This window comes from Malus domestica, chromosome 06 (assembly GCF_042453785.1).
Source record: "Malus domestica chromosome 06, GDT2T_hap1".
Classification (NCBI taxonomy): Eukaryota; Viridiplantae; Streptophyta; class Magnoliopsida; order Rosales; family Rosaceae; genus Malus; species Malus domestica.
In genome coordinates this window covers 10,380,592-10,407,228 of record NC_091666.1, presented here as the reverse complement: position 1 = coordinate 10,407,228, position 26,637 = coordinate 10,380,592, and the positions used below count along the sequence as shown (strand labels likewise).

General features: G+C 36.6%; 1 pseudogene; it reads right to left on the bottom strand.

The window, feature by feature from the left end:
- Positions 1-8,085: 8,085 nt before the first annotated feature.
- Positions 8,086-13,621, bottom strand: LOC103431062 (protein NRT1/ PTR FAMILY 6.3-like; annotated as a pseudogene).
- Between the last annotated feature and the right edge of the window lie 13,016 nt (positions 13,622-26,637).

Genomic DNA, 26,637 nt, shown 5'->3' with positions numbered 1-26,637 from the left:
ATATCATAAATTATCTCTGATATTGAATCACACCATTAAGATGGTCTCTGTAAATTGAAAATCGGTGAATGTAGTCTCTAAAATAGGTGTCACAAATTAATATAATTCTTCTGTCACAATTATGTCAAAAATTCTATTACATGTTGATGTGGCACATAAATGGGACCCACAAGATGTAAGAATTTTTATCACAAATGATTTTTGAAATTAATCCATGCGATCAAGAGGGTCCTTAAAATTGAAAATTGATCAACGTAGTCCCTAAAATAGGTGTCACAAATTAATATGGTCATTCCATTTAAATCATATTAGGACTATGTTGATCAATTTTCAATTTCAGTGACCATTTGTGATAAAAAAAAAAAAAAGACTTGCTAGACCCATTTATGTGCCATATCAGTACATAATAGAATTTTTGATAGAATTGTTACGAAAGGACTACACTGATTTGCAATGCCTATTTTCAAGAACTACATTAATTGATTGTCAAATTTAGGAATCATTTTGATGGTATGCGTCAATTTTAGAGACCATTTGTAATATAAACCCAATCATATTTTACTCACATCACTGACCACCTTTTTAAAAGCGTCTCCAATGGCGAGCTGCAAATTTAAAATGTAAAATTGTATCTCATTTATATTTTAGGAAGATTTAATCATGTAAATGTGGTTTTTTACTCCAATTGGGAGATGTAAATTTGAATTTGGACACCTCTTCTTGAACTCAGAGCTAATATTGTATTTTTCCCTATCCTGGAGATGTGATAAAAGATGTAATTTTATATAAATATTTACATTTTCATGTTAAGATGGATATTTTATAGGGAACTTTAACGAAAAGCTCCTGGTACTGTTTATTTTAACGAAAAATTAAATTTTTACACTAAAAAGTCAATCTTGGTACTATTCACTTTACCCTTTATTTTGTCCTTATTGTTAAAACTCAAAATTTTCAAACTCTTTTCATTAGTTTTCCTTATTTTATATCCTTTTAAAATTGCCTATTAAAAAATTTTCCAGTGAACAAGTGATGTATATGTGTTAAACATCAGAACTGTCTCTGAGAATTTAAAAGTTCTGTACAGAAATTTTAAATACGGTTCTTCTTAACATGATGTTTTAAGACACTAATATTTTTTGGAAAGCCAATTCAATATAAAATCGTATTATAATACATGTTAAATGTCTTATATGAATTTAATTGTTAACACTTCAATTCAAGTAATTGAATGATCACATTTATTTGGGGACCAGTAGTATGACCTATGGACTTATGAGAGAGAAACAATCCAGTATTCTTTTTCTTACTGGGCTATCTTCTATTTGTTTATTGTTGAACAAATTATATATTATATAATATATATGGGTGCAAAAATAGTGGGGGACATATGCATGGCTCCTGTAAGAGTAGTGAAGTGAAGAAAACCAGTATCCAAGTGAAAGATGAATTCATGGAAAAAATTAGTAACACTTGTCAAGAGATTACATAGGTTGTTATAAGGTAATTAGTCTTTAGCTTAGTGAGAAAGCTTTGTAACCAAGTATAACAGATTATTGTAAACTGTTGCTTAACATTCAAGAAATACAACGAATAGTTTTTTTCTCTCTCTCTCTCTCAGCTTAATTCTCTCTCTTTCTTCTTCCTTCTTTCTGCATTCTGAATCTTTCTTCTTCAAGGTTTCTGCAGTCTTAACATGGTATCCTCGCCATAGGTGGATCCAAAGCTTTCGCATACGATCTGATATTTCTTCTCTTAACCCTCTGATTTGCTAATTCTGTGTGATTTTTGGGTTCATCAACATCCCAGTTCTCAAGATATTCGACTCACAAATAGTTGCACATCAACTGTTCGATAAAAGTCCGAAGTGAAGAAATTTCTTGCTGTTACAACAATGGTTACCGCGGCTCAATTGCAAATTTGGCAATCACCCATTACAAGTCTCATCTCTACTGTGTCATCTTCTGTTACAGTGAAATTGGATGATTCAAACTACCTTGTATGAGTTTTCAGATCAATCTTCTGCTCGAAAGTCATGGCATTCTTGGTTTTGTTGATGGGTCCAAGGAATGTCCCCCAAGGTTTCTTGATGAGGCAAATCTTGAAGGAATTGAAATAGATGCCTATCAAGTTTGGAAAATGCACGATCGTGCTCTTATGCAGCTTCTCATAGCCATATTGTTATCTACTGAGATTTCTTGCATTTTTTTAAGTACTAGTTCTCATGCAATGTGGACAACTCTCAAAGAACGATTCTTTACAGTTACAAAGGCAACAATCTTTGAAATGAAGACAGAGTTTCAGAACATTAAAAAATGATTTGATTCAATATCTGTCTATCTACAGAAAATCAAAGATGCAAGGGACAATCTTGCTGCAACTGGTGTTCTATTCAACAATGATGATATAATCATTCTTGCTCTAAAAGGGTTATCTGCGGATTACAATACATTTCGATGTGTTATTCAAGGAAGAGAAACTGGGATCTCCTTGAAAGAATTTCGATCACAACTTCTTGTTGAAGAAGCCATAATTGGATAGTCTTGGGAGTCCTCTGTGCCTTTTGGATCTGCAATGGTTGCAAGCACTGAATCAGAAAAAGGAAAAGCTCTTAGTCTTGATCACAATCCATCTCAGTCTTAGGGCTTTGACATAGGATCCTCAAGCCAGGAGTACAATCTCAATAGAGGGTCTCATTCTAATGAATACAACTCTGGACAAGGGTCATCCTCACAATATGGCTTTGGAAATTTCAATGGCAATTCATTTTCTTTTGGTGGATACAAAGGGTCAAACTCTCTAGCATACAATTCTGGTCTTGGAATTCTTGGAGCTCCAAAAATATTTCAACATACTTGCTCTGATCATCCAAATGAGATTCCTACTTGTCAAATCTGCAACAAAAAGGGGCATGATGCTGCAGATTGTTTTCAAAGGCACAATTTACCAACTACTAGACATGGTGCAACAATTAGTGTCAAATCTGTTGGAATTATAGGCACTCAGCCACTCAATGTTATCACAAAAACAACTTTGCATATCAAGGGAGACCACCCTCAGTCAATCTTACTGCAATGCAAGCAAGTCACGATCTTTTTGCACCACCTGAACAGTTCTAGGTTGCGGATACTGGTGCTACATCTCACATGACCTCAGAGCTTGCAAATCTAGACTTGGCTACTACATATCAAGGCACTGATACAATAACCACTGCAAGTGGTGCATGTTTGACAATTTCCAGTATTGGTACATCTAAACTGCAAGCTCATTGTCATACTTTTACATTGAAAAATGTATTGCATGTTCCTAAACTATCACAACATCTATTATCCATATATCAACTCTGCAAGGATAACAAATGTAGATTCCTATGTGATGATATTTCCTTTTGGTTTCAAGACAAAATCACAGGGAAAATACTCCTCAAGGGATTATGTAAAGCTGGATATTATCCTATCCCGTTTTATTCTTCATAGAAGACATTACCTGCATCTTCCAAAATACATACATGCTATCTAGCCAAACCAATTCACACAAGCTTATGGCATCAACGATTAGGGCATCCATCAAATGCAATCACTTCTGCAATGTTGCAGCACACTAAGGCTTCTGCATACACAGATACTTGTCAAACTATTTGCACACCATGTTTGGAAGGCAAATTTACAAAACTGTCTTTCTCTTTTCCTGCAAATAAGTCTGTAAATCCATTAGAGGTAATTCATAGTGATGTATGGGGACCTGCCCCTGTGTTGTCTTTTGAAGGGTCTAGGCACTTGTTGGAAATGTGCCCTAAAACCAATCATATGATGATACTTTACGGACATTTCACATGTTAAACTAATCTAGTTTAATATTAAGGGCAAAGATTATTGTTTGAGCCGTCTCATATAAATGTTATACGCTTAAACGATAAGTCCAAGGAATATGTGATTAGGAGAATGCGATCTAAAGAAGTTAGATTCATGAGACCATTCTTTCGTAGACACATCCTAAACGTTCCTGATCATAGGATTGCCAATTGGGCATTGACAGTCCGTTAAGATCAGTATGTGCTGTGTCTTCTCTCAGGGAGAGTGACTAGTCTCGAGTCATTGGTGTGTGTGACATCAAGACAAGTACGTAGGTGCTCAATAGAGAATGAGTTCACTGAACACGATCAACGAAGAGTTCTCATACTCATGTCACATGAGAACTCATGGTTGGGATAATGCAAAGTAGTCCTTTGACCTGAGGCATCATAGTTGTTTTGTGGTTAGGTCCTTGATCTTTGATTATGTCAAAGTCACCCCATCCGCGGGTGTCCACGACATCATCGGGGTTAAGCCACTTAGCCATGGAGGCAAGTGAATGCACAACAAGGGATCTCTAACCTTCAAACCGTTTAGGGGAGAATACTTTATGATATGATTAAGAATCTCTGGCCAGAGTATGAATGAGATTTAGGAAGTCGTTCCAAATCACATTCAAGGTAATCATATAAGCACACGAATCACATTGGATAGTAGACATGAATAAACTATCAAACCAAACAATGTGGTCAAGAGTATTGTATTAGAGAAAGACCGTATTGCATTTGTAATCCTAAACTGAATAGGTTCTCCACCTCTTCTGATTAGCTTGGGTAACCATGATATGCTGCTAGGTGTCATTCATGGTTTGTGGAAGCCCTAAACGTGTATAATCACTAAAGGGAGAATTGAAAGTAAGTTTCTACTAGGCTTTGAATTTCATGGTTAATATTTTGTTTTAAGTGCATACAAGCATGATTCCGCCTTTTAATTGTTAATTGCATGCTATAGATGTTGCTTAAATGAACATGTTTTTCACAAAATTTCCTTCAGTACTATGTTAGTTTCATTGATGAATGTACTAGATACACATGGATTTTTCCAATGAAAAATAAAGCAGAAGTATTTCCAATATTTGTTAAGTTTCATACATTCTTAAGTACCCAATTCTCTGCACATATTAAGATATTTCAAAGTGATGATGGTGGTGAATATAAAAGTCACCAGTTTCAAAATTTTCTAGCATCAAAAGGAATTTTGCATTAAAAATCTTGCCCATACACCCCAAAGCAAAATGGATTGGCAGAAAGGAAAAGCATACATATTCTGGAAACAGCCATCACATTATTACAAACAGCTAAACTTCTATCCAAATTCTAGTTTTTTGCTTGTTCTTCAACCATATATTTGATTAACAGAATGCCCTGTGTTACTTTACAAATGCAATCCCCTTACAAGTTGTTACTTGGTCAAACTCCAGTTATTACACATCTCAAAGTATTTGGATGTGCATGCTATCCTTTACTAAAGCCATATACCAGTTCAAAACTACAACAAAAAACAACAACTTGTATTTTCTTGGGATATGCAGAAAACTACAAAGGTTTTATATGCCTAGATAGGAGCACAAACAAGGTTTATATTTCTAGACATGTTCTTTTTGATGAAACACAGTTTCCATATTCAACCACATCATCCACTATATCTCATGTCATACAACCAATACACAAATCATCACTATCTTTATCTGCATCATCAAATCCCATTAGTTTCCTTTTATAATCAAGCCATATAACCATCATCTCATACGCATTCATCTTCATCTCGAGCCCCAGAGTCCTTGAGTCCATCATCATGTAGTGCCACATAATCTTTGACTACATCTACAGCCTCAGAGTTCTTGGAAACACAATCATGTAATACCTCAGATTTTATTTAAACACCCTTATTACATGGTTCAAATACACACTTACAATCTACACCCACAGAACCTTGCCAGCATGAATTTACACAGTTCCATATCCCTATTGATCCTGATTTCCAACAAGAGCAACTAATTGTTGATCTTCCCATCCATATGAATCTGCATCCAATGCAGATAAGGTCAAAAAGTGGAATTGTCAAGAAAAAGGCTTATTCTGCTTTAGTAGCTACAACTTCAACACCAACATAACCAAGAACATTCAAAGCAGCTGCAAAAGTACAAGAGTGGCAGTCTGCAATGCAAGAGGAAATTGTTGTTCTACATTCTCAAAACACATGGTCCCTTGTTCCTCTCCCTCCACATAAAAAACTTGTTGAATGCAAGTGGGTGTATAGAATCAAAAGGAATGCAGATGGTTTAATATCTAGATACAAAGCAAGGCTTGTTGCAAAAGGTTATAGTCAAGAAAAAGGCATAGATTATGGTGAAACGTTTAGTCTCGTAGTTAAACCAACAACAATTAGATTGATTCTAGCTTTGACAGCTCAGTTTAAATGGACTCTTAGACAACTGGATGTTAAAAATGCATTCTTGCATGGGTTACTCCAAGAAGAAGTGTATATGGAACAACCCCAAGGTTTTCAAAGTCCTAATCATCCTTTAAATTATGTCTGCAAGCTTCAAAAATCCCTCTATGGTCTGAAACAAGCTTCTAGAGCTTGGAATGAAAGGTTTACAAGTTTTTTGCCAGGATTGGGATTTCAAAGTTCTCAAGCAGATCCTTCTTTATTTGTTAAACATATATCACAAGGCACAGTTGTTCTCTTGCTCTATGTCGATGATGTGATTCTCACAGGCAGTGATCTTCAGTTAGTGTCTGATGTTATTGCAGATCTTACAAAAGAGTTTGATATGAAGGATTTGGGAGTTTACTTCTTAGGACTATAGATACATTATACTTCTGATGGTTTATTTGTGTCTTAATCAAAGTATATAAAGGGGTTAATTGACAAAGTTGACCTTTAGGACTGCAAACCTTATGCTACTCCATGTCTTCCCTATCATAGATTGCTAAAAAATGATGGGAAACCATATCATAGTCCTGAGCAATATAGAAGTATTGTTGGAGCACTTCAATATCTCACTTTTACTCGACCTGACATATCCTTTTCAGTTAATCAAGCTTGTCAGTTTATGGACAATCCTATGGAGTCACATGTTATTGCAGTGAAAAGAATAATTAGGTATCTCAAAGGTACCTCGGAGTATGGAATTCAATTTCAACCAGGACCTATCTATCTGCAATCATATAGTGATGTCGATTGAGCTGGAGATCCTAATGACATAAGGTCTAAATCTGGTTTCATTGTCTTTCTTGGTTGAAACCCAATTTCGTGGGCTTCAAAGAAGCAACATACTGTTTCCAGGTCTTTAACCGAAGCTAAGTCTAGAGCCCTTGCCATCTTTGCAGCTGAGCTTGCCTGGATAAGGCAATTGTTTTGTGATCTTCACATTGCATTATTGCCTCCCATAATTCATTGTGATAATGTCTCAGCCATAGCTTTATCTACAAATCCAGTATTCCATGCTAAGTCCAAGCATATTGAAATCGATTACCATTTTGTAAGAGAAAGAGTAACAAGAGGTGATCTTCAAATTCAACATGTCTCTTCATCTGATCAATCTGCTAATATATTGACCAAAGGACTGTCTGCACCATTGTTTCAGTTACATTGTGGCAATCTCATGCTTAGATCATTCAAGCATGAGATTGAGGGGGGGATGTAAGAGTAGTGAAGTGAAGAAAACCAGTATCCAAGTGAAAGATGAATCTATGGAAAAAATGAGTGACACTTGTCAAGAGATTACATAGGTTGTTATAAGGTAGTTAGTCTCTAACTTAGTGAGAAAGCTTTGTAACCAAGTAAAACAGATTGTTGTAAACTGTTGCTTAACATTCAAGAAATACAACGATTAGTTTTCTCTCTCTCTCTCTCTCTCTCTCTCTCTCTCTCTCTCTCTCTCTCTCTCTCTCTCTCTCTCTCTCTCTCTCTCTCTCTCTCTCTCTCTCTCTCTCTCTCTCTCTCTCTCTCAGCTCAATTCTCTCTCTTCCTTCTTTCTGCATTCTGAATCTTTCTTCTTCAAGGTTTCTGCAGTCTTAACACTATTGCTCACCCTCAAAGCCGGAATTGGTATACATCTCCATATACAATTCCGATTGAAGATGATCTAATAGAGATCAATCTCATATACATGTGGATTGGAGCAGCAACTATTAGAGAGGCGGTTAATAAATTATTTAAGTACATGCATTATTACAATATTCTAAAACATAACCAAAGTAAAATTATAAAAACGTGGAGCCGGTGATGATTAACGAGCTTTAATGATTCTTCATTTCTTTATCCTTTATACATACAAGATTAATGTAACAAAAAAAACACAAGATAGGGAAGTAAATTGAAAAATATACCATATTAATGGACACAAATCTCTACTTCCTCCAATTCTATGCCCTCGTCAGCAAATCTTTTGTCCTTGTAGACATACCAATTGGCACAAAACAAATAAACAACCAAATTCAAAGCACTCAGAAGTGCCAATAGCCAATAGAAATCATAAAGCTTTCCTTGGTTGAGATTGTCAGCCGGCCATGGGTTCGTGTCCCCCTGTCACCTTGTGCACTATACTCACCAACAGTGAGCTCACGAAAAACCCTAACGAGAGGGTGCTCAGAAACAGCCCTGTGCTCATAGTTTTCATTCCTTTCGGGCACTCCCTAAGGAAGAAGTCCAGCTGCCCAATGTACGTGAAGGCTTCTCCTGCCCCCACAAAGAAGAACTGTGGGACCAGCCAGAAAACACTCAGTGGGATCTCAGCCGTTGGATTGCCTGTCAACCCATGTGATCTTGCGGCGTTCAGACGCTTCACTTCTGTGAGTGCTGCTGCTACCATGGCAAATATTGAGAAGACCAAACCAACCCCGATGCGTTGCAATGGGGTTAGTCCTTGAGGGTTGTTTAGTACTTTTCTTGCAACTGGGACTATAATCCGGTCGTAAACTGGGACAGTTAATAGAATGCTGCCTACAAAGAAAGCAGTGAGTGATGCCGGCGGGATTTGGAACGATTTTCCGATGTGGCGGTCCATGGAGGTTGCTTGGGACACTGAGAATGTGGTCATTTGGGCATAAACTGTCCAAAAAATTATGGTAGTGGCCCAGATTGGTAACATTCTGATGATCAATTTTACTTCTTCAACATCGGTTAGGGTTGTTAAACTCCATTTGTTTCCGATCGTGGTTTTACCACCTTCAATTTTTGGTTCCTTGATTGCTGCCTTATCCAAGAAACTGCACTAGGAGAAATCAATTAATTCAAATTGTTGACAAAACCCTAAACCCTAATACATGTTCTTATCAGCCAACTGTACTTCTTCATGGTAGCATCGTTTGTATGCATGTAATAAATAGTTCCCATCAGTGGTGTAGTGAACGATATTTTATTTAAACATATATAGATCTTCATTCGTTTAAGAAAAATATTCATGGAAAATTTCCTGTTACATGAAAGGTTGAGTAATAAATTAATCGAGTCTCATTAAAACATGACAGGTATTATAAGTTTTTTTTCTTCTTCATATTATTAGATTTGTCACGTGAAAGAAACGTTCCACTTAACTTTTTCTTAATTAGTTTACCTATTTCCATTTTCTGTAGTTTTACGTTGCACATGTGTGACCAAGTTAAGGTTGAACATCTTTCTAGGTGCAGAATTATGGGAAAAAAAGAAATTTGTTCCAAATAATAACACAAATATAAGAACATAGTCATGTGAACAAGCACAAGGGAAGTTTTGTGAGCCACATGATCATCACTTTTGTTTTATTTTATTTTTTTACTTTTGGGAGTTGTTCTCTTGTGCCAAGAAAAGATTTTTCAAATGATAATAGTGTGTGATGGAATGCATAGGGAACAACGCAAATCAGGGACAGAAGGAGGTAGTGGAATATATAAGCAAAGGAAATATGTCCGTGACCGATGGAGCTGGGGAACATGATGACTTTTGGTTTTGGATGACTGGGGATGGCGATAACTAGAACCAAACTCCAAAACACAAATAGCGTGAGGATCGATTGAATTTCATGCAGGACAGACTGGCCCCGTCCCTCGTGATATGCTTTTGATTGAGTACAGATCCTCTGAATCTAAAAAAACAGAATCTAAGAATAAAATGATTCAGGCCGTTGAAATTTAATCAAATGGTTACAATTATTATAATTTTTAGAGGGGGCCCTTGTTTGTAACCGTTAGATTAAATTTCAACGGTCCGGATCATTTGATACTTAGACTTTGTTTTTTTAGATCCGGAGAGGATCTATACTCCTTTTGATTCTCTCCAAATTATATATAGCACCATACTACACATACATATGCACTCACCATTTTACATAGGATAGTACTTTCATTTCCTCTGGGGTTTGTGAATAACATATTTTGACTATACAAATTAGAGAATCTTCAGTTTCTTAATCTTCATTTGAAGTCATTTAGTCATTCAAATGTATAAAACAAATCGACAGTAAAGGTACCAAATAACATATCATGATGAACTGTCCATTTGTTTAATATGTTAAACAATCCCCAATTTGAATGATTTTTTGTAGGAGTGGTCTTCAAATAAGGATTAATAAATTGAAATGTTCTGATTATTGAATTTATTCGGTCAAGATGCGTTATTCACAAATAAAAGAATGTGTTTATTCCCACATGATCGGATGCAAGTATTATCCTTTTATATGTAACAAAATATATGTGAGAAAATATTGGTCCATGAGTTGTGTCCAACAGAATCTAAATTGTTGATTATATAGTTTCTTATTGAAATATATGATATATAGAAGTTCCGTAACTCTCTATATATATGGATTAGAATCGATGGACAAGTACATTTGTTGACACACATTTTGACATATATTGTTTTAGTGCACACTTATGTATTTCAACGATCCAATTGTGTATCTTTCAGGTTTTCTCTTAAAGATTATCTATACTAAAAATCATCCAAATCTAAAATCTATATCCATTAAATTAAACGATACTCATTTTAGAATGTCTTTGTAAAAACTTATTTGTCCATATATATAAAATAATTTAATCTTTTTCGTATACATATTGTAAATAAATAAGACACATAGAATTATGATATCACAAATGGATAAATGATCCCAAGGCTAGAAATGAATTATGAAAAAGAAAAATGATTTTGGTTGTTTGTTTCAAATGAGGAAAACTTAATTTATCTCCCGATAATTGCATGAATGGACAAATTGTTACATAGGAATAATAGCAAAGATAAGTTTGGTTGAATGGGTACATACATCTAGTGATACATATTAATTAGTTGATAAGTATTCCATAAATTGCATGGGTTCTCAAACAAAAGTCAGTTAGCTGTCTATTTCATGGCCAGGTTTCTCTCGCTGCAGGCCGATAACCAAGAATCTTATATCAAATGGGTTAGGATATCAGACACTCATTTTTAGATTTGACAATCATTTTGTACGATGCAATATGTAATTTTTTTTCAGTGATCCGAACAGTATATATTTTTCATCATTTCATCATTTCATCATTTCATCCTTTCAAAAACTAGGTGTCCTCATATGTATTCACTGATTGGATAATTAAAGTTGCCTATTGGTTGGTGCATGTAATGATCCAAAAAGAAAAGAGAGGATAAGCCCCTTTACAATTGTCACATCCCCTAACTAGTGTAGGGACAAAGTACACGAACACCACTCTTTGTAGTATTTTACGTTCAATAATTTTAAATCTTTTCTTCAATAACTATTTCAAGTCTTTAGTATTAGCAGCTAAGAGCTAACCTAAATAATTGACTCGTCAATAATGCTTGATGCACAAATAAGTTTAATTTCACATTTGGACTAATCAATAAACACTACAGACTTCATGTAAATTTCACTCTGGAATAATTTTATATGTAATATTATTAAACTTTTCAACGTATTATATGGTTAGATAGATTGTTAATTCAACTTTTTAACGTGTTATATGGTTAGATACGTTGTAATTAATTCAAAGCTTGTAAGATGCAAAAAGAAATTATCAAATTTTATTCATCAAATAAATTAACAATGTTAGATAATTTAAATTTGAGTTCACTTTAAATCGTATTTTCTTTTGAGAAGTCATATAAACACATTATTTTGTAAACAAAGGATGTGATGAATAAGTTAAAAAACAGTTGATGCAAATTGAAGTAGTTAAATACGTAAGAATTAGGGTTGATAACACTAACCGGCACTGCTTGCTATGAGGCAACATTTGCTTCTTCTTCTCCGTGAGTCCATCATCTATGTCACCAACGTTGTACAACAAAGTCAAGTCCAACGGCAGTTCCATATTCCTCTTCTTCCACGTGTTCACAAACACCACTGCAATTTGGGTCAGAGGGCTGCCCACAAGTTTCGTAAAACGGTACCGTCGTGTGCCTGACAAGAACACAATGAGGCCGAGCACAATTGCACAGACACAGATTCCATAACCCCATTGCCTCCCCAAGTTGTCTTGGATGTAAACAAGAACTGTGACTGCAGCGAGTGAGCCTATGCTTATGAAGAAGAACCAGTTAAAAAAGTTCGTCATTTATTTTCTTTCTTGTTTGTCCGATTCGTCGAACTGGTCAGAGCCGAACCCTGAAACGCTCGATTTTAAGGCCTCCTGTGCCGAGGGCGGTGAGGTAGAGGGCTGTGTAGAGGATCGTCAGCTGCTTCCCACTGGCCGGGAGGCACTGCGAGCCGGTTCCAGCGGTGCATTTGGGGGGTTGGAGGCTGGGGACTGTGGTTGAGATGGTCAATATTGTCACACCCTATTTACCAAAACAAGAAATTAAAGAAAGAAAAAATAAAAAACAACACGAAAACAAGTAGGGTTGATTAATGTGTGTGCTTATACAAAAGAGCAAGTTACCCTAGTTAATGGACTTCATCAATGGTATAAGATACGTATTTAGAAATACACCTAGAAATGAATTGATTATGTATTTATTTTGGGTGAGAGTCTCTTCTCAATGCCAATGGTAAATTAGAAGCCTTACCATTGCTTGGATGGTGGCAAATATTGCTATTGTCAGGTACCTGCCGAGATTTGAAAAGTAATGTAAGAGAAGTTTTTCAAATTATATTATAATTAATTAACATCTAAATCTAATATAAATGAGATCCTTTCGTATGAGAAGATAAATCATGAATGATTATTTGTAAGTAAATTCAAAGCGCACATACACCAAGAATGAGCGGACATTGATTATGGTATTGGCAAATCCAAAATAAAAATGTGAAGTCAATTGAAAACTAATTACCTGCCAAGAAAGGTGTCTGCCACAAAACCGCCGAGCAAGCAGAGCATAAAGGAAGTTCCAAGAAAGTTGGTGACGGTATTGGCCGCGGTAGCACTGCCCAAGTGCGTGGTGCCCGTCAAATAAGTCACCAAATTCACAGCAATTCCTAGCGTTGTTAGCCGCTCACATGCCTCTCCACCTAAAATTTTTTATAAATAAATATCAAAGACCAGCACTGTGTATGCAAGAAGCAATTGAGTGAAGGGAGCACATAAACATAGGCAGGGTGGGTAGCTAGTTATACCTAGAATCATGGCGGCCGCCGTCCAGCCGCCAGTTTTTGACCGCTCGGTTGGGCAGCCTTTGTAGACCCATGCATCTGGGAGGGTGATTTTTCCTTGTGTATCTGGGAGGGTAGTACTATCACTCATCGTACTAATTAACGACACTAATTTTCTTGTTCTGGTTCAGGCCAAAAATGTTTGTCAACTATATATGTAAGGAGGGCGAGAGTCTGGCACAATGGATGCAAAGGCTTGTGGCCTTTTTATAGTGGGAGCTTATAGCAAAAGAGGTTGCATAGATAGAAGATGACAGTGGCAGCATATTAAATTGTGCATTATATAAGAATTTTTTTTTTTCTATATAAATCGATATGGATCATTGATCAAACAGACCTCCTTTTTTTTGAAATGACACCTGTAGCCTAGCTAGCTTGATTTTGTCGCACATTCTAAGACCAAATAATCATTCTATAAATTGGAATATTATTAATCCCATGCGTTATTGAAGGGATCAAGGTTTACACATAGTGGAAATGTATGGATGTTTGAGCATATGCTTGTATAAACAACAAAAACAACAAAAATAGTCGTTATGCTACATTTCCAAAGGTTTACACAAAAGTTTACACGAAGGGATCAAGGTTTACACAAAATGGAAACGGGCGGACAGATTTAAGTTACCACTGCAGAACATTTGTCATTATGGTACATTCCCAAAACAACAAAAATAGTCAAGATAATGACTCAAAGATTAGAACGACATCAGTGTAATTTATCTTTGTGCTGCAATATATGTTCGGTTGCTAAGTTATGAATTTTGTATGGAAAATTATGTTACATTCGTAACTATAAAATAATGGAAAACGACTTGATTCCCATGCCTTAGATTGCAATAGAACTATTGTAATCTCCAATATAAGAATGCCACTTAGATTGGAGAGAAGAAAGAGTAGAAGAGTTATTTTCAATTGTGTATATTTCTTTAGCTTTGAAGTTCTTTGTAATCGATGTTCAAGTGTCATAGGTCTTGTTTGGTGTTTATGATTGACTTGAATTGGATAACTCTTTATATTCATTATACCTTATATGAAACATGGATGCAATTTTCAAATCCTGTACAAGTTGAAGGTAAAGGATGTATTAGACATGTAAAAAATATCTCTTCTAATCTCACTAGACATAAACAAAGCCTAATTAAGGTTTTTGTTAGTGCAAATGGGGGATTATTTTGGTTGATTTAAGTTTTCATTTTCATCCTGCTCCATCCCTAGTTTAAGCTATTTTGTTTTTCTTAGCCCAGTCTGGAGTAATAAAAAAAAAGAAGAAAAAGGAAAGTTTTTCCATTTGAAGAAAGAAACTTTCTCTTTCTCTTGTTGACTTGTAATCACTCCCAGATGGGACATATATCTACACATGGCTACTATTTCTTTCTTAAAAAGAAATATTGGATGAGTGAAGAATCAAACTTGAAACCTCAAGTGCAAGAGTGGATGTTATTAGCCAACTAAATTACAAGTTCCTTACATATTACAAGGGATGTGTAGCTGAAATAGTTAGAGGTGATATCCAGCTAATTAGATGGAATAGTAATGTAGATGAAGCTTGACTGCAATGACGAAAAACAATAATGCTTATGCATTATGGTACGGTTTCAATCCCACAAATTCCCATTCCACGTACAAATGATATCGTTTGTTAAAAAATAAAATATTAATGGAGGATTTATTTAATAGGCCTCTTAATAGGCCAACCATAATTAAATGTCTAACTTGTGATTTATTATAGTCAAACTTAAAATCTCTGGTTTGCAAGTTGGGATGAATGCATAGTACTATCAGCACATAAACAGGAGACTTTAATAATATTAGATTTTAAATCTTGATTATTATTTTGTCTTTTCAAATCTGGATTTGCAAATACCCTTGTCTTGAAATCATTTTTTCATATATATATAAATCTCGTCTATTCTCGTTCCCTGAATGAAATATGATGTTCCCTTTAAATTATCTTGCTTCTTTTTCCTTAGTTCGTTTATAACCGTAGATTCTTCCACCCGCATGCCATTACTTCGACATTATAACTTTCACGGCGTATATAAAGAAAAAGAAAGTGCAATTGAATTATAGTACTAAATGTTTCCCCTAGGTATACGCACAAATAGTTGTTTTTAGTTGCTTGGGAGCCTCATATTTTGTCACACCCACTTTCTAATAGTCATGGAACTTCTGAACATATATGGTTGTGATTTGTTGGACATAAATTATATGGTTGTCTTTGGTATTTTGGTTTGTGGCTTGGCTATTGATTTTTCTAGTTTAGCTTAGTTGTATCCTCCAATTGTTGCGTTAACGTTGTGGTGTTTTCTTTTATATTTTCAGGTAAGAGTGCTTACCATTTCTTTCATTTCTCTATGTGCGTGCTCCGGGGTTTTTGGGAGACAACTCTTGGTAGAAACAGAGTGCTAGACAATAATTAAGTTTGAACACAAAATAGTTCAACATATACTTCATAATTTCAAAAGCATTAGTGTTAATATTTATAGGTGACATGTTAATATTTTATCTTCTTATTACAAACGATATTTTAATTTAAATTAATTTAAAGTATAAAAAAAGAGAATTTGAACTCGAGTGATCGTGTAAAATCCACTCTAACCAATACAATGACTACACTCATGACTGCTTTAATTTTAAGTGTTAGAATAAATAAATATACTTTAGGTCAATATGTGAGCAAATAAAACACTACCACATTATTCTTGATTTAATACTTTGATATGCAGAACTATCTGTCATGAGTTAGAAGTTTACCATTGTATGATTTTGGATGCAATTGATTAAATATGAAATTGAAATTTGAAACTTGGAAATGCCAAATGCACGACCAACTTAGGGCAATGAAAATGAGACTCATTTCTTATAAATATATTCCTTGTAAGTAAATATGTCATTACTTCTTTACAAAAGTGTTTCGTTTCTTACTTAATAGTGGTTTAAAACAAATTGAGTAGAGCAATAGCGTTAGTGGATTAAATTTTATCTGTAAACAAACTACTAAATGTTATCCAGGCAAACGTTATCCTGGGACTGTATTTCTGATTGGTGATGTTTTTCGTTTTATTAATGCAACCTTGAAAAACTACTAAACTTCATTTAAATGGAGTGAAATTGACAAAAATAGGAGCACGAAGTTTTAGTTTTGCATAAATCATTGAAATAATTATACAATAAAATGAACCAGCTGACAGCATGTGAAAAGGGGATGAATCATAACTTCTTCTTTTATGTTTTTTTTGTTTTTTGGTAAATAAAATATAACAGAGTAGGATTCTCTCCTTCTTAATCTCTCTCTCATTCCCTCCCTTCCTATTTGAACGTTTACGGCAATTACGTCAACATCTTATATTAATTTTTTTATAAAGATAATAAGACAAAAAATAATATGTGAGAGAAAGAAAAAAAAATAAGTGAGAATAAGAGAGAAGAGAATCCTACTCAAAATATAACTTCTTCTTTTATGTTGGATTAACATTTGATTGTATTAATTATACATTGGTTGGCTGCTTGGTCTGCTCGCTGGATGATTATACAGTCTCTATCCTGCATAATAGGAGAGAGAGGGATGGACAACCAACGTGTCAGAAAAAATGAAGAGACAGGGATGGACAACCAACGTGTCAGATAACTGTGGTTGTATTAATTAATAATATTTACGGGAAGAAAAAAACAAGGCCGTCCTATGTTCATTGCGTAATGGATGGATAATGCATGGTTTTAAATGATGACCTATGTATTAATTATCTTATGTTTAAGAAGTTAGCCACTTCATCATAATTTATTTTGATTTTTTGGTAGTGGGTTTTTTTATAAACAAATGATATTATCCCCATTAAAAATGAAATATAATATTTAGCCTCACAATAGGTTAACAATACTGTAAATGCTATTAAGTTTGACTTAATATATTGAGTTTTGAAATTAAATTATAACTGTTTAGTTAATCTTTTATGTTTCCATTCTTGTATATATAAACTAATTTTTTTTAGTGTATCCGAACATGAGCTGGTTCATCACTTAATTGTCACATCCCGGCTCGGGCCCCACACCACATCCCAGGCTCGACTTCGTCGTAACATGATATTGTCCGTTTTGGGTCCTAACCACGCCCTCATGGTTTTGTTTTTGGGAACTCACATGAGAACTTCCCAATGGATCACCCATCATGTGATTGTTCTCGCACGAACTCGCCTTAACTTCGGAGTTTCGATGGAACTCGAAGCCAGTGAGTTCCCAAAAGGCCTTATGCTAAGTAGAGATGACAATATACATATAAGGCTTACAGGATCCACTCCCTTGTGCGATGTGGGATGTTACAATTCACCCCCCTTAGGGGCCCGACGTCCTCGTCGGCACACTTCTGCCCATGAATTGGCTTTGATACCAAATTGTCACATCCCGGCTCGGTCCCTCACTACATCCCGGGCTTGACTCCCCCGTAGCACGATATTGTCCGTTTTGGGCCCCAACCACGCCTTCACGGTTTTGTTTCTGGGAACTCACATGAGAACTTCCTAGTGGGTCACCTATCATGGGATTGCTTTCATGCGAACTCACTTAACTTTGGAGTTCCGATGGAATCCAAAGCTAGTAAGCTCCTAAAATGCCTTTTGCTAGATAGAGATGAGAATATAAATATAAGGCTTATATGTTCCACTCCCCTGGGCGATGTGGGATGTTATATTAATACTCATAACAGTTCATCATAGAATTAACGAAGAATGAAGCTGTAAAAGAAGAGAGAAGTGAGCTAACTATATATAGCACATTTAGCTTAATGAATAAGCAACCTTTCTATCTACTGAACAATTTAAGTTTACAAGATCATGTCACATGTTCACCCCCCTTCAATCTGAACTGGGAAATCCCATTTTGAGATTGTAACAATGTTGGAAAAATGTAGGACAATGAATGCCCTTTGTAAGAATATCTGCTATTTCACCAGTTGAAATATACTGCTTGGAAGTCCCCTTTATGTACCCCTTCTCTCACAAAGTGGAGATTTGTTTCCAATTGTTTAATCATTGTATGAAAAAACAGGATTTGAAAATGGAGCAAATGTTGAAACAATATCACAATGCAAAAGTGGTGGAGAAGCAGAAACACTTGCAAATCCATCAAAATTAATCTAATCCAAGCAACATTTGCAACAACATTGGCTAAGCGCTTATATTTTGCCTCTGTAGAACTACAAGAAATACTTCTTTTACCCAGAAGCACAACAAAATCAATAGTTGATCAGAGGCCTAGTTAGCATCACTATATGCTTGTAAATCTAGAATTTGTGAAACAGAATAATAAAGACCACAATCAATAGCGCCTTGTAAATAGTGTGTTGATGCACAAAACCGGAGGGGTCTTGGAACAACGTAAATCCGACCGTGAATCTGCAAGAAAGTAAAGAACACAAGATGTATTGTGGTTTACCCCAATGTTTGGGCTTTGTCCACACTGATGTTGATTGTATTTCTCTCTAACTGTATGTATGGGTTACAAAGGTAAGGGGAGTCCCTCAGAGAAAGAGAGAGTTTGAGAGAGCTCTCTGTTTGTGAGGATGAGAGCCTCTGGATTGTGAGGGTGAAAAGTCATTTTTATAGACTAAGGGCTCCTCACTTAGTACATATTTGCCCCTTCATTCATTACATAACTACACTTGAGTCCCTCGAGTATTTATACGACGTCTAAATACGGAGGCCTTAAGTATGGTACAAACAGTAGTCCCCCAAGTCTTTAGTCAAAAGAGTCTTTTGGCTGGAGACTTGAAATTTAGTCCATGTGTGGGCCGAAGTAACTAGATGTCGTCTTGAACTGATACTCGATATGAGGCGGTGCTCAATCTGAAATGATGCTCAACTAGAAGTAGCACATGTTGTGAGGCTGCTCGGCTTGTGGCTTATGTTGCCTTGGTTGGCTCGGCTTGTGGCATTTGAAGGTGAGGGAGTCCCTTTGATAGAATACGGGCTCGCTCCTCAATACATAAATGATGGGCTAGAGTTGATGCTCGCGGCGAGGCGGTTGCTCAGTAGGCGACGATGCTCTCTAATGATGGTGAGGGAATCCCTTTTATAGAATAAGGGCTCGCTCCTCAGTATATGAATAATGGGTTAGAAGTGATGCTTGTGGCGAGGCGGTTGCTCAGCTGGCGGCGATGCTCTCTAATAAAGGTGAGGGAGTCATTTTTATAAAATAAGGGCTCGCTCCTCAGTACATGAATAATAAGTGTTCTCTAATGAAAGTGAGGGAGTCCCTTTTATAGAATAAGAGCTCTTTCCTCAATACATAAATAATGGGCTAAGTCCCCCAAGTATTTTTCATGAGGCCCAGTTGTGGAAGCCCAATATATGGTACATAGTGTAGTCCCCCAAGTCTTCAGCCAATAGAGGCTGTTGGCCGGAGACTTCAAATTCAATCCATGTATGGGCCGAAATGGTGGTTGTTCGGAGGCGGTCTTTGTAGACCATGCACTGAAGCTTTGTAGGTGAAGCTTTGCAAGTGATGCTTTTAAGCTGGAGCTTTTGTAAATGAAGCTTTTGAAGTTGGAGCTCTCGAAGCTAAAACCCTGTAAATAAGGCTTTCGAAGCTGATTGACATGAGTGATGCTCATGAATGTTTATGTTGATTGACATGAGTGATGCTTATGGATGTTGACATGAGTGGTGCTTATGAATGTTGACATGAGTGATGCTTATGAATGTTGACATAAATGATGGTCATGAATGTTTATGTATGATTGACATGAGTGATGCTCATGAATGTTTATGTATGATTGACATGAGTGATGCTCATGTATAATTTTGGAGTACTGGACGTACTTTTGATCACCTAGTTGGTGATAATAGTGGCAGGCTGCCGAATAATTTTGGAGTACTGGATGTACTTTTGATCACTTGGTTGGTGATAATAGTGGCATGCTGCCGAATAATTTTTTGTAGTACTTGAGGTACTTTTGATCACCTGGTTGGTGATAATGGCGGTAGGCTGCCGAATAATTTTTTGTAGTACTGGACGTACTTTTGATCACCTGGTTGGTGATAATAGAGGGCCTGGCTCTTTTGGGCATATGGGCCTTCGCCCTCCACATAACATTCTAGCCCATTATTTTGGGCTTGCCATTTTTTTTATTACCCTCTGATGGGGTTATACAGATGTCTCCGAAAGATAAGAAAAATAAATCACATCATTCAAAAATAAATCCAACCCTCAGCTCAATGGGTCAATCCCATAATTCCCTTTTATGCATGCCATCACCACTGCAATTATGTCTGCTTCTTTTTATATTCTTTTTCTTTCTGCTTTTACTTTGTTTTTCTGCTTTGCTTTTGCTTTCGGCCTGGTTGCTGCTGGGACCTTTTGTTTTCTGCTTTACTTTTGCTTTCCGCTTTTTCGACAAGTTGATGGATGGAAAAGGTGGCATTGTATGGCTCCACATCTGTCCTTTGGGGGATGCTGTAGCTTTTGATAAAGAAGTTCTTCTTTTCTTGCACATTCTAGCCTTCCTAGAGGTCATTTTTCCTTTTCTTTTGTGGGAGTGGTTGAGCTGTCTGATGGTTTTTTCAGTGGGTAATGGGATAGTAGGTTGTATCATGAAAGTCCCCACAGACAAATTAATAATTCCCTACTCAGTTTGGTCAGCTAAGAGCACATCAACAGCGTCGCCGCCCAAAGGCTTCACTGGCACCCAATCGCCGTCCTTAAGCATCTCAAGCCTGCCTACCTCATCTTGGACCAGCAGCGTGATCGCCGCAAAATCCGAATGGGACTGTAGGCCCAAAATCAGCTCTGGCTAAGGACACGACGAGTAGTAGCTAATCGTAATGTTCTGCCAAAACTCCCCCACCACCTGATGCGAAAATTAACTTAACACACAAATTTAACCCTTTTTTGACAACTGTAGTATAAGTATAAGTAGGGATCGTTCTGGACCGGGGATTAGGAGGGCTTGCTAATAACCTCTAAACTGACTCAAAAACATAAAACTAAACTTAAAAATACTTAACAAGACTCACAAGACTCAAAGCAAACTTAAAATACTCAAAACAGCTTAAAACAACTAAATAAACTTAAATTAGACACTAGGAATGACTTTGGACGAAAATTGACTTTTACTTGAATCAAAACATTTAAAAACACAAATTAAAATAGATTCTAACTAATTAGACAAACTAAAATAAAGGGGGATTGAGTTTTGGACGAAGTTGAAACAAACAAACAAGTATGAAAAACTAGACAGATTGTAAAACAAATTTAAGAAATAAGATGATGGATGGGATAGCTAGAGGCTTTTTCTCCACACATGACATGTATGCAAATAACTCGATTTCCAGTTACTACTTCATTGAATTATGAATGACAATGCTCCAAATTAACCGTGACATCACTAGTTAACTCTCAGATTTTCCTTGTTCTATTGGATTGGATGACATCATTCGACAACTCAAAACATTCTTCAAAAGTTCCCTACATGACATCATAATAGAGATACAATAAAAGATTATTACGTTTAATGAAAATCATAAGCATTGACAAAGCACTTGCAACTATGACATCATGTCACTCATGCTAGGAATTGAACTTAACGCGATCGTTCATAAGCGACCTCCACTACTTATGAATATAAGTTTGTAACGATTATGTGAAACTTTCTTATATTCTAGCATCGGATTTATGCATGCCAATTAAGTGTCGACCCTTAATCAACAAATACAAATAAGTTATCGATCAAATAGTTAAGCCAATTGCATTCACGATTCAAGAGTTCATAACTAGAATTTATCAAATTATATTGCAATAAAAATAGTCATGGCTTTGAAATCACCCCTAGCCAAGAGGGGTTTAGCCACTCGTATTTACAACAAAATGAAAGGAAATGAATTTAAACATTAGAAACAAAAGAAAGAAAACACCTAAGCGCTCCAACGATCCAAGTTGGACAGCAAGCACGTCCAAGCACTTTCCTTCCCTTCCTTTGCTACGGCACAAGGTGTTGGTGAGTGTTTGAAGGTTTGTTTGTATAGAGGAATGGATGTGAAGATGAATGGATGTGTTTGGATGAAGGTTGTGTTGAAATGGGAGTGAATGATCTAACCCAATATGAACTCCATTTATCTTACTGATAGGAGCATATTTATGCGACTTAGTTAGCTTGTTTCTTGGCATTTATGTTGTTAGTTCGTAGTTATTTTAGTATTTTAAGCTATTTTCGTGTGTTTGTAGGTCCAAAGGGTTAATGTGGCAAAGAAGTGCATTTTGGAGCATTTTTGGGCATGGAATGGATGGCATATGCTTGGAGCAAAAGGAATGGACGAAATTTGAAGTTTGTGCATCATCCTCTCCCTATAAATAACCATTTTAGCACACTCATTTCACCCAACACATCCATTCACCTACCACTACATCCACTCATTTCACCCAACACATTCACCTACACCCATTACATCCACTCATTACCAAACACTCATCCACTACACCCATTACATCCACCCACTACACCCATTACATCCACTCATTACCAAACACTACTCATTACCAAACACTCATCCACTACACCCATTACATCCACTCATTACCAAACATCTACCCACTACACCCATTACAGCCACTCATTACCACAACCCACTACACCCATTACATCCACTCATTACCAAACACTACTCATTACCAAACATTCATCCACTACACCTATTACATCCACTCATTACCAAACATCCACCCACTACACCCATTACATCCACTCATTACCACAACACTCACCCACTACACCCATTACATCCACTCATTACAACTCCATACACTCCTCTCCCTAGCCTATAAATATATCCACCCTTCACCATAATTTGGAGGCCATCATCCAAAGACACTACATTTCACATCTCACAACTTCATTCACAAACACAATTTCCTTGCCGTGACCTCCATCCATTCATCTAGCCATACTACATCTCACCAATCCATACACTTTCATCTCTTAGTCGTGCAAATCCATTCCATCCATATATCCATACACATCCTAGACACTTGTGCTACAACAAGGTGGTGAAAACAAGGGTCCTTGACGTTTCAAGCCTGGAACTTTGGAGCATTTTAGGTGTACTCTGTTCTTGCTTTCAATGTCTACTTTTTATTTTCTAATTTTGTTGCAATTATGAGTGGCTAAACCCCTATTTAGTTAGGGGGAAGTTTGAAGCCATGAACATGCTTGAGATTTGAATTGATTTCTTCCAATTGTGATTTGATAAGTTGTGATTGCAATTCAATTATCTATTTTATTCATAACTGATTCTTGTATGTTTATTAAGGATGCATACTTAATTTTCATGCATGTATTAGATGCTAGAATATAAATGAGTTTCACTTAATCGTTACAAGTTTATATTCATGAGTAGTGAAGGTTGTCTATCACAATCGCGTTAATTGAATTCTTGGCAATTGTATCATGCATTCATAGTTATAATTGCCTCATCAACACTTATGATTTTCATTGAACGTAATGATCTCTGATTGTATCTCTATTATGCATTCATATAGGGGACTTTTAGAGAATGATTTGGGTTGTCGCATGCATTCATCCAATTCAATGAGTAAAGGAAAATCTGAGGGTTAATTTGTGCATCACGGTTAATCTGGGGTGTTGAGTATCATAGTTTATTGAAAAGCAATTGAAAATCGATTCATGTACAAGTGTGTCATGTGTGAAGAACGGACCTCTAACTAATCCCTCCATCATTTTATTTCTCAAATTCATTTTATAATCTGCCTAGTTTTATAACTTGCTTGTTTATTTCCAATTCATCCAAATCAAAACCCCCATTTTAATTTCTTGTTCCAAAGTGTTTAAAATCTATTTTGTTTGTGTTTTAGAGTGTTTTGATTTAAGTCAAAACACTAAATTCGTCCAAAGTTGTGTTAGAGTCAAATCTGCCCAGTTTGTGTTTTTAGGCAGTTTTGAGTGTTTTTAAGTTGTTTTGAGTCTTTAGAATCTGTTTTGAGTCCCTTGAGTCTATTCAAACGTTTTTAACTTTGTTTTTATGTTTTTGAGTAAGTTTAGAGGTTTAGCAAGCCCTCATAATCTCCGGTTTAGAACGATCGCTACTTGCATTTATACTACAATTTGACAACAAGAGGGTTTAATTTGAGTGCTTAACTTTCATCGCATCAAATTTTGGCGCCGTTGCCGGGGATTAACAAATTGCTAATCCCTTGTTATTTCTTTTTGTTTATTTTCATGTGTTTTTGTTCCTAGTTGATGACGTTACTTGTTTTCTTGTTTTAGGTGGTTTATGACTCGAAGTTCTCAACCTATTCATAAGCACATCCGTGACTTTAACGATGATTTTGAACAAACTTTGAGACGAGCAAGGAATCAACAAGAACCCCAACCATCTCAACCTGCACCAGATCTTAGAGAAGACAAAGTAGAAGAGCAAGAGTAGCCCACGGCACAGGTTGTAGAGGAAAATCCCAACATGGCAGCGGACAATCGAACAATCAAGGAGCTTTCCACTTCAGGATTGGACAATGCCGCTCCCCTATGCATCCAATACCCCACGGCTGCCCTAGGGAAGACAGACGAGTTCGAATTGAAATCAAGTTTGTTGCATCACATTCCTAAGTTCCACGGGATGTCCATGGAAGATCCTAATAAACACTTGAAGGAGTTTGAGGTTGTTTGCTCGAGCATGACCCTTGTGAACATTGATGGAAGCATTCTGAAAATGAAGGCTTTTCCCTTTTCTCTCTTAGAAAAGGCTAAAGATTGGTTGTATGAGCTAGCCCCCGGAACTGTCACATCATGGGAGAGTATGAAGCGGGCATTTTTGGAGAAGTTTTCCCCAACCTCTCGAGTCATTCTACTACGCAAAAGGATTAGTGGCATTCAGCAAAACCAAGGTGAATCCTTTCCTACTTACTATGAGCGTTTTAAAACCCTTGATGCTTCATGTCCACAGCACCAGATGAAGGATGAGCTTTTTCTTTAATATTTCAACGAAGGGCTTCTACCAATTGAACGCCAAATGCTAGACGCCTCAGCGGGAGGAGCTTTGGTGGACAAAACACCCATGGCTGCCAAGACCTTAATTGCTAACCGAGCATTGAATGCTCAACAATATGAAGGCGTTGGTCAAAGGGACACCCTACGGTAGCAAGTGAATGAGGTAAATTCCACATCCGACATTCAATTGCAATTAGCTAATCTTACTTCCATTGTGTCTCAGATGGCCGAAGGAATGAGGATGAAAGAACCAAGTGTATGTGGTGTGTGTTCTATCCAAGGACATGCCTCTGAAAAGTGCCCGCAATTGATTGAAAATGGTGGATGGGAAAGTGCCAATGCAATTGGATTTCAAGGTCAAAACCAGCCAAGGAACGATCCATATTCTAATATGTACAATCCAGGTTGGAGAGACCATCCAAATTTCAGGTGGAGGGAGCCCCAACAACCCCAACAACAAGGAGGCTTTAGGCAGCAACCTCCGGGCTTCTATACCAAGCAATACGCACCAACACAATGTTGGAAATATGCCCTGAAAGTCAATCTTTGGAAGAAACCTTTCAGGACAATTGAATCGATGTATGGATGACTCTTATACATCAAATGGCAAAGATACTAATTAGGACTATCTCAATAAACGATATATGTCCTAAATAGTGTATCCATGGACAATGGATCGATTGAAGAAGTAATCTAATGATGTTAGACTACAGCGACCTTCTTCACATAACCAAATGTCCAAAAAGGTTCCTGGTCATTGGATTGTCGGAGGGATACTGACAATGCGTAGACCGGTACATACTGTGTCCGCTTCAATTGGAAGGATGGAAAGTCTCATCCCATTCGTGTTGTGACATTAAGACAAGTATGTAGGTGCTCATTAAGGGAATGAGTTCACTGAACACAATCGAACGAGAGTACTTGCATGGAGGTCTACTCACATGTCAAGCAAGTAACTCTAATGGTTGGAATAATGTAAGTAGTCCTTTGACCTGAGGCATCGTCGTTGTCTTGTGGTTAAGTACTTGATCTTTGATTATGTCAAAAGTCACTCTATTAGAATGTCAACGGCATAGTTGGGGTTAAGCCACTTAGTCATGAAGGCAAGTGTATGCGCAACAAGGAATCTCTAATCCTCGATAAGAGAGGAAGAATACTCTAAGATATGATTCGGGAATCTTCGGCCGAAGTATCGAGCGTAATAAAGGAAAGCGTTCCTATACGACTCAATT